The following is a 10,872-nucleotide window of genomic DNA, read 5'->3' as shown; positions in this document are numbered from 1 at the left end:
CAGGATATATTTAGAGCACTAAATGAGAAAAATATGCAGCCAAGAATACTATATCCAGCTAGGCTGTCATTGAAAATAGAAGGAGAGATAAAAAGCTTCCAGGACAAACAAAAATTAAAGGAATTTGCAAACACGAAACCAGCCCTACAAGAAATATCGAAAGGGGTCCTCTAAGCAAAGAGAGAGCCTAAAAGTAACATAGACCAGAAAGGACCAGAGACAATACACAGTAACAGTCACCTTACAGGCAATACAGTGGCACTAAATTCATATCTTTCAGTAGTTACCCTGAATGTAAATGGGCTAAATGCTCCAATCAAAAGACCTAGGGTATCAGACTGGATAAAAAAAAACAAGACCCATTGATATGCTGTCTGCAAGAGACTCATTTTAGACCCAAAGACACCTCCAGATTGAAAGTGAGGGGGTGGAAAACCATTTACCAGGCTAATGGACACCAAAAGAAAGCTGGGGTGGCAATCCTTATATCAGACAAATTAGATTTTAAACCCAAGACTATAATAAGAGATGAGGAAGGACACTATATCATACTTAAAGGTACTATCCAACAAGAAGATCTAACCATTGTAAATATCTATGCCCCTAACATGGGAGCAGTCAATTATATAAGCCAATTAATAACAAAATCAAAGAAATACATCGACAACAATACAATAATAGTAGGGGACTTTAACACCCCCCTCACTGAAATGGACAGATCATCTAAGCAAAAGATCAACAAGGAAATAAAGACTTTAAATGACACACTGGACCAAATGGACTTCACAGATATATACAGAACATTCCATCCCAAAGCAACAGAACACATATTCTTCTCTAGTGCCCATGGAACATTCTCCAGAATAGATCACATCCTAGTCACAAATCAGGTCTCAACTGGTACCAAAAGATTGGGATCATTCCCTGCATATTTTAGGACCACAATGCTTTGAAACTAGAACTCAGTCACAAGAGGAAAGTCGGAAAGAACTCAAATACATGGAGGCTAAAGAGCATCCCACTAAAGAATGAATGGGTCAACCAGGAAATTAAAGAAGAATTTTAAAAAATTCATGATAAAAAATGAAAATGAAAACACAACTGTTCAAAATCTTTGGGATGCAGCAAAAGTGGTCCTAAGAGGAAAGTATATAGCAATACAAACCTTTCTCAAGAAACAAGAAAGGTCTCAAATACACAACCTAACCCTACACCTAAAGGAGCTGGAGAAAGAACAGCAAATAAAGCCTAAACCCAGCAGGAGAAGAGAAATAATAAAGATCAGAGCAGAAATCAATGAAGTAGAAACCAAAAGAACAGTAAAACAGATCAATGAAACTAGGAGCTGGTTCTTCGAAAGAATTAGTAAGATTGATAAACCCCTGGCCAGACTTATCAAAAAGAAAAGAGAAATGACCCAAATAAATAAAATCATGAGTGAAAGAGGAGAGATCACAACCAACATCAAAGAAATACAAACAATTATATGAACATATTATGAGCAACTATATGCCAGCAAATTAGATAATCTGGAAGAAAAGGATGCATTCCTAAAGATGTATCAACTACCAAAACTGAACCAGGAAGAAATAGAAAACCTGAACAGACCTATAACCACTAAGGAAATTGAAGCAGTCATCAAAAATCTCCCAATAAACCAGAACCCAGGGCCAGATGGCCTCCTAGGGGAATTCTACCAAACATTTAAAGAAGAATTAATATCTATTCTTCCTAAACTGTGACAAAAAATAGAAATGGAAGGAAAACTTCCAAGCTCATTTTATGAGGCCAGCATTACCTTGATCCCAAAATCAGACAAAGACCCCATCAAAAAGGAGAATTACAGACCAATATCCCTGATGAATATGGATGCAAAAATTCTCACCAAAATACTAGCCAATGGATCCAATGGTACATTAAAAGGATTATTCACCACGACCAAGTGGGATTTATCCCTGGGCTGCAAGGTTGGTTCAACATCCGCAAATCAATCAATGTGATACAATACATTAATAAAAGAAAGAACAAGAACCATATGATCCTCTCAATAGATGCAGAAAAAGCATTTGACAAAGTACAGCATCCTTTCTTGATTAAAACTCTTCAGAGTGTAGGGATAGAGGGTACATACCTCAATATCATAAAAGCCATCTATGAAAAACCCACAGCGAATATCATTCTCAATGGGGAAAAACTGAGAGCTTTCCCCCTAAGGTCAGGAACACGGCAGGGATGTCCACTATCACCACTGCTATTCAACATAGTACTAGAAGTCCTAGCCACAGCAGTCAGACAACAAAAAGAAACAAAAGGCATCCGAATGGGCAAAGAAGAAGTCAAACCCTCACTCTTTGCAGATGATATGATACTTTATATGGAAAACCCAAAAGACTCCACCCCAAAACTGCCAGAACTCATACAGGAATTCAGTCAAGTGGCAGGATATAAAATCAATGCACAGAAATCAGTTGCATTTCTATACACCAACAACAAGACAGAAGAAAGAGAAATTAAGGAGTTGATCCCATTTACAATTGCACCCAAAATCATAAGATACCTAGGAATAAATCTAACCAAAGAGGCAAAGGATCTGTACTCAGAAAACTATGAAATACTCATGAAAGAAATTGAGGAAGACAAAAAGAAATGGAAAAACGTTCCATGCTCGTGGATTGGAAGAACAAATATTGTGAATATGTCAATGCTACCTAGAGCAATCTACACATTTAATGCAATCCCTATCAAAATACCATCAACTTTTTTCAAAGAAATGGAACAAATAATCCTAAAATTTGTATGGAACCAGAAAAGACCCCGAATAGCCAGAGGAATGTTGAGAAAGGAAAGCAAAGCTGGTGGCATCACAATTCTGGACTTCAAGCTCTATTACAAAGCTGTCATCATCAAGACAGTATGGTACTGGCACAAAAACAGACACATAGATCAATGGAACAGAATAGAGAGCCCAGAAATGGACCCTCAACTCTATGGTCAACTAATCTTCGACAAAGCAGGAAAGAATGTCCAATGGAAAAAAGGTAGTCTCTTCAACAAATGGTGTTGGGAAAATTGGACAGTCACATGCAGAAGAATGAAACTGGACCATTTCCTTACACCACACACAAAAATAGACTCAAAATGGATGAAGGACCTAAATGTGAGACAGGAGTGTATCAAAATCCTAGAGGAGAACACAGGCAGCAACCTCTTCGACCTCAGCCGCAGCAACTTCTTCCTAGAAACATCGCCAAAGGCAAGGGAAGCAAGGGCAAAAATGAACTATTGGGACTTCATCAAGATAAAAAGCTTTTGCACAGCAAAGGAAACAGTCAACAAAACCAAAAGACAACCGACAGAATGGGAGAAGATATTTGCAAATGACATATCAGATAAAGGGCTAGTATCCAAAATCTATAAAGAACTTATCAAACTCAACACCCAAAGAACAAATAATCCAATCAAGAAAAGGGCAGAAGACATGAACAGACATTTTTCCAAAGAAGACATCCAAATGGCCAACAGACACATGAAAAAGTGCTCAACATCGCTTGGCATCAGGGAAATCCAAATCAAAACCTCAATGAGATATCACCTCACACCAGTCAGAATGGCTAAAATTAACAAGTCAGGATACAACAAGATGTTGGCGAGGATGCAGAGAAAGGCGAACCCTCCTACACTGTTGGTGGGAATTCAAGCTGGTGCAGCCACTCTGGAAAGCAGTATGGAGGTTCCTCAAAAAGTTGAAAATAGAGCTACTGTATGACCCAGAAATATCACTACTGGGTATTTACCCCAAAGATACAATGTAGTGATCTGAAGGGGTATGTGCACGGCAATGTTTATAGCAGCAATGTCCACAATAGCCAAACTACGGAAAGAGCCAAGATGTCCATCAACAGATGAATGGATAAAGAAAATGTGGTGTATATATACAATAGAATATTATGCAGCCATTAAAAAAATGAAATCTTGCCATTTCCAACAACATGGATGGAACTAGGGGGTATTATGCCGAGCGAAATAAGTCAATCAGAGAAAGACATGTGTCATATGATCTCACTGATATAAGGAATTCTTAACCTCAGGAAACAAACTGAGGGTTATTGGAGTGGTGGGGGGTGGGAGGGATAGGGTGGCTGGGTGATAGACATTGGGGAGGGTATGTGCTATGGTGAGCGCTGTGAATTGTGTAAGACTGATGAATCACAGACCTGTACCTCTGAAACAAATAATACACTATATGTTAAAAAAAAAAAAATAGTAGGAAGGGAAAAATAAGGAGGGGGAAATCGGAGGGGGAGACGAACCATGAGAGACTATGGACTCTGAGAAACTGAGGGTTCTAGAGGGGAGCAGCATGGGGGGATGGGTTAGCCTGGTGATGGGTATTAAAGAGGGCACATATTGAATGGAGCACTGGGTGTTATACACAAACAATGAATCATGGAACACTATATCAAAAATTAATGATGTAATGTATGGTGATTAACATGACATAATAAAATAAGATTTTAAAAGAATAAATAAAACAAGTGAAGGCAAGGGTCTTAAAGGTCATCTCTAAAACAGCAGCAGCAGGTGGCTCTAGAGGCACTTGTGGTGACAAGACTTGTCCACCTTCTCCCTCCCTCTGAAATGACTTTTTCCCTTTGAGCAGCAAATTGGCCTCCTCTCTTCCTGCCTAGAGAACTTCAAACTCTGGTCTCAGTTCCGCCCTCTGAAACCCACAGAAAAAATATGGAGCCTAGACTCTCTTCTCCAACACACCCTCAAATGTTTCAGAATTATGCTTTATCAAATCCAAAGAGACCTGCAAACATCTTCCAGACCCAAACCTTCATTTTAGAGACAAGAAAACTCAGACCCAGGGGGCAGGAAACTCAATCACACCACAATCACACAAACACTGAAACCCAGGTTTGGTCACACCAGTCCAAAGTATTTTTCTTTGGACATGCTGCTCTTCAGAAGAAGGTTAAAATGTGTCCCTGTACACAACACCATTTCCTTCACTGTTACCATAATTGGGGACATCCAGATGCTCCAGTACCCTTCCAGGAAGACCCTCATCAGCTGTGAATGCCTTTTTTACCCTCCTCCATAGTCCTTTCAAGAAGAAGTCGGGATTAGGGGTGTTCAAGAAACCAATATCCCCTCCTTCCTAACAGTTGATGTCTCAAATTGAATAGAATGCTCCAGGTGAGACTTAACCAATGGTACTGTGGTATGAAGTTACAAATAAATAAGCAGCCCTTGGTTAAGCAAGCCTCAGATGCACATTGGCTAACTGTCACATGCATGAAGCATGGGTCCTCATGCAGCCTTTTTAGTAAATCAGAATGTCAATGTCAAAGTCACCATCACTTCCTGGCCCCATTCCACCTCCTTCCTATCTCTTCCAAAACGTTTTTATCCACTGAGAAAGAATAAAGGAAGGAGCTAGGCAAGAACTAACATTCATTGAGACTGTGCAAGGTGCATTATATACATTACCCATTGATTCGTTCAATTAGCATTTATTGAGCAACATGATGTGCCCAAAATTGAGGGAAGAACTGAGAATACAAGCATCACAAGACACCATCCAGGCCTTCAGTGATTTTAGTCCAGTAGGAAAGGCATTCATATCAACAACAAATTGCAGAACTATGTGACAAATAATGGAAGCGTGAGGTTGGGAGGTAACACCCAATACTTCGTGAGGTATTGGGTGTTTTCCAGATGAGTTAGCTGAGACTTCAAACAGTTAGGTACCTTACCCAAAGAAATGAGTTACTTGGTAATTGAGGCAGATGTGTGAATTCAGAAGATGTACCTCTAAAGTCCATACTTTTCCACTATAATACTGCTTCCCAAACTAAGTTGTCAGTTTGTGCTATACAAAAGGTATCCCGTGGTCAGTCAAGTTTGAGAATATAGAATACTATGTCTTCCTCTTGGAAATTCAAAATGTCCATATGCATAATAAAGGCTCAAAGAAGTCTTACAGTAAAATATCTGTTTAACCCTGTAGTGTCCTAGACATAAGTGGCCACTGAAATATTTTTTTCTGAACTTTTAAATTTAATTTATATATAACTGACAAATAACATTACATTAGTTTCAGGTATACAACATAATCATTTGATATTTGTATATATTGTGGAATGATCACCACAATAAGTCTACTTACCATCCATCACCATCTATAATTACAGTATTTTTTCTTGTGATGAAAACTTTTAAGATCCATTCTCATAACAACTTTCAAATATACAATACAGTATTGGTAACTATAGACACCATGCTATATATTACATCCCCTTGATGTTTATTTTAGAGCTTGAAGTTTGTATTTTTTAATTCCCTTCACCCATTTCACCCACCCTGATCCCCTCCCTACCCCTCCTCTGGCAACCAGGAATCTTTCTCTGTATCCATGTGCTTGGTTTTTGTTAGGTTGGTTTTGGTTTGTTTGTTTGTTTTTCAATTCCACTGTGAACTCTTTTTTTCAAAGAGTACTTAAGGAGGGCATGTACTGCATGGAGCACTGGGTGTTATATGAAAACAATGAATCGTGGATCACTACATCAAAAACTAATGATGTATTGTATGGTGACTAACACAACATAATAAAATTTAATTTAATTTAAAGAAGAGTACTTACTAACATATAGAGAATTAATGCTACAGGAATATGTACCTCTCTATACCATGCTGTCACCCCTCAGGTAAACAAATGTCACTATGCCACCCCTGGGAGGAAAAAAAAAAGCCTAACTTGGACTTAGCAGGTTAGAAATGTGAGAAAGTCAAAATGTCCTCTGAATATATACATAACCATGAGGCTTAACAGAAGGACTTTTAGCCTAGATGACATGAAGGTAAAGACCCATCTTGGGCCAAGACCACTTGGATTCAGCTCCAAATTCTATTCTTGTGCAAACAACCTTCCAGAGTTTCCTGGGTAGCTCTGAGGTCTTGACTTGCAGGAGGCCAATAGAAGTTCTGGAGGTATCAGGCCAAAGAGGGGGAGGGCACGAGGAGAGAGGAGAAGGACCTCTGGCAACACAAGTCAGGGAGAGAAGTGGGATAGGAAGTGGCCAGGAAAGGGAAGTTGTGAGCGTTACCCTGTCACAGCACTGCCCGTGCTCCCTGGCACTGCTCGTGATCAGAAATACCTACTGACAGCACCGTATGTATTTCCTTTTCCTTCTCAATCACCCCCCATCAGGGGTCCTAAACTATAGCACTGTGGACATTTTGGGCCAGCCAAGTGTTTTGTGGGACAAGAGGACTGTCCTGTACATTGTAAGGTGTTGAACAACATCCCTAGCCTCTACCATATGCCAGAATTATGTGCTAGTAGCACCAAAAATGTCTCCAAATATTGCCAAATATCCCCTGGGGTGGAGGTTGAAGGATGGGGGGCGGGCATCATCTCCAGTTTTGAACCACTGCCCTAAATGGTTCTTTGAGGTCTATCATCACCCCCATGTTACCAAATAAACTCCAAATAAGCAATTAGCCTGCAAAACGAAGATATAACCTCCCTTGAATATTATCACCCAGGCCTCAAGCTGCTTTCCCCCTGCTTTACCACCAGGTCATGTGACTTCTGCTCATTTCTGAGGGCCCATCCCAAATCATGAAGTCTTCCTGTCAACTTGAGTCAGCTGTGAACCCTTGCCTTCCTGCTCTATCCTACAATTCATGGTAGAGCACCGTTAGTAGTGGTCCATGACTGACTACCGTTGAACATCCATGTATATTTGATCTTGCACTGTCCTGTAATTCATTTTGAGTGAGCAAACATTGATAGAGCATGTATGACGTGTCAGACAGCACACTGGTGCAGTGGGACACAGAGACACAGAATATGATCTCTACCTTTAAGAAGTTCAGTCTCATGGGGCAGATAGACCCAAAAGTTATAGTCCCACACAGCTGCTTGTCTTGTCTCCTCTGTGGGATCCCTGAGGATAAAGGCAAAAGTCTAATCCTTCTTTTGTGCCCACCACAGTACTGAGCACACGACAGGTGCCCAAAAGATTACAGTGAACTGGAATCAGTGAGGAAACAGCTTCTGTGAGATCATGTCTCCACAAAGGCATTTGATATCTACTGCATTTCCACTGGGAAACTTCTTTTATGAAGTGATGGTAAAGTAAAGAGTGGTTGTCTTTATTTGGAAAAATAAAAAGATAGCAACCCTATGTAAATTACCCTGCCTTTTTTTTTTTTTTTTGTAACTTTTGCTCCATGAAATCCAAAAATCTAGGACCCACTGCTTGAATAGAGAAAGTACAGAAAGGGAAGAGGGGGAGGGCAAGAAACACATTTAAACAATTTGGAAATAATGAAGATTTTGCAAAAATAACTGTCGACAACAAATAGGCTAGGGAATACTTGGAAAGTGTGAACATATGCAAAATCAGCAAATTGAAAGAGTCTGCATTACCAAGTCTTTGGGGGGAATAGACTAACACTAACATTTTAGGAAAATGATGGAGAACAGAAGGACAAAAAGAATGTGGGAAGACAGATGGAGGAATTCACCTTCTAAAGCCAGAAATAATAGGAGCCCTACATGGCCATGGTTTAGGAAGGCTATCTCTAGCATTTCCAAAAACAATGGAATAGAGTTTAAAATGCTTGAACAACAGAGATGAATAGTGGACTCAAACTATAGGGCAGATACACAGCCTCCAGTTAGAATCAGGGGGCAGAATCCATAGGCGTCAAAGCTCAGAAACCCTCAATAAATAGTAGTAGGAGTTATTAGTATTATCACTGACATATTAAGTTCCCCTGGCCCTATAACCTTGTCCTTTCCTCTCCTTGGACTTGAATTAGTATCACATGAGGGATTTATACACAAGCCTTGAAAAGGACCTAGCTTATTGGTAGCTACGAAAATTTCCCAAGGATTCAGTCCTTTCCATTCACTTGACAAAACTGAGAGTGACCCCAGAAAGGGAAGCACAATCCAGAGCAGCAACTGAAGCTCAGGACAGTCTGTTTCAAAGAGCACCTCTGTCTAGAGTCTCTATAGTTCTAAACCCACTTCAGGACATGCTCCACCTACCCTCTCCTTCAACCACACCACAGCCCAGCCCACCCCATCACAGTTCTCCAGCAGCAAAACACATTGTTCTGCTCACCCCTTGCAGCCACCAAAAACTCACGAATATGGGCTAAATGCCAGCAATAGGCTTCTCCAGTGTAGAATTGGGGAAGACCCAAGAGCCCATAGCCCATGTCAGGAGGAGGAGTGGTGGTGACTTACATCTGATGGGCCCAGGGGCAGGGGAAGACCAAGACCCTCCCCACAGCAGGCACAGGTCAACCTTAGGTGAAAGGGTTCAAACCGAGACCAATAGACCTTAAAGGAAAGACAGCGTTTCCTTAGCCAAGTCCAGACTTTGTGCAAATGGCAAGAGGCCTTTGATGGCTGTTCCTTTTAGGCCACATCTCCAGCCCTCCCAGCCCTGAGAAAGTTGTAGCCTCATGAAGGGTTGTCCCCACTGGCCCTGGAAAGAAGCACAATCCTCAAGGCCGGTCCCAGCCGAGAGATGAAAGATGCATCCAGCCACAGAACAGGAGAAACTGTCTCTATTGACCAGAATATAGCCACCCAAGAACTTGAAGATGAGAAAATGAGTCTGTCTTTTACAGTCAGGGCAAAGATATGCAAAACCTGCCTAGTGTAACATATCCATAGATGGAGTGTGTCCATTAAAGAAGAAAGTCTCTTAAGGCAGTTGTTTTATCAAATTGCCAGCCCTTTCCCCTTAGTAGGTGGTAAAATGTACCAGGGGCTTACCAGTACTTTTTTTAAGTTAAATAGAATAGAAAATATAAGAATGCATCACACGTAATAAAGATACGTATTATTTCCACGAAGTGTGTATGTGTATACACATGTGTAGTAGTTTCAGTTTACAACGTATGTCTTTACTGTCGGTCACTGTCAAATTTTTTTGAAAATCACTGCTGTCAAGTAAACATTGGTAGAATCTAACAAAGTTCTAGCCAAATTAATCATTCATACATTTATCACTAATTCAAAAATATGCCTTGAGCACCTACTATATGCCAGAGTTACACTGGGCACTGAGACTAAACAATTCCACAGTTCTTGTTACATATTTGCACACTTCTAAGTTCCTTACAGATGCTAATGAAGTTAGCCCTCACAACAAGCCTCTGAGATAGGTTCCATTATTATCAACATCTTATTCAGATGAGTAACTGGCCCAAGGTCACATAGCTAGCAAGTGGCAGAGCTGGAATTTGAACCTGCTTTTATCAATGAAGGAATACTGCCCAAGGATGCACCCAGTGCTCACAGCAACATCCTTGTTGCTGCAATGGGTTGTCTCTACCCGAGGCCACTACAAATTGGGCCCATATTACTAACACCCCTGGTCTGAACTTGTGCTGGCTAGTCAAATGGAGGCTTATACATTTGGCTCCTTGAGAAACCTGCTATAAGAGAGAGAATGCACTGTATGGAGCATCAATTCCACTTGGCATTTGTCACCACACAAATCGAGGGCTTGGCATTCTCTTGATGTAAGTGAGCTCATGGGCTCATAGATCAATATTTTTGGGGCTGCAAGCCTACAGGTCAGTCCTGGACCACAGGGACTTCAACAAGGAAATGCCCCTGAAAAACTATGTGCCCTTGGCTAAGTTACCTTTCTGTGCCTCAGTGTCCTCAACCGTGAAATAAGGATGATAACAGTATCTACCTCATAAGGTTGTTGCAAGGATTTAATGAAATATTATATATAAAGTGTTTAGCGAATGCCTAGCACATGGTAAATGTTAACTAGTTATTATTTATTGAGCGCTTAGTCTGAAATTTATCATCCAGTGGAAGAG

This window comes from Halichoerus grypus, chromosome 8 (assembly GCF_964656455.1).
Source record: "Halichoerus grypus chromosome 8, mHalGry1.hap1.1, whole genome shotgun sequence".
Lineage (NCBI taxonomy): Eukaryota > Metazoa > Chordata > Mammalia > Carnivora > Phocidae > Halichoerus > Halichoerus grypus.
The sequence above is the reverse complement of the archived record's forward strand: the minus strand, read 5'-3'. Positions refer to the sequence as shown.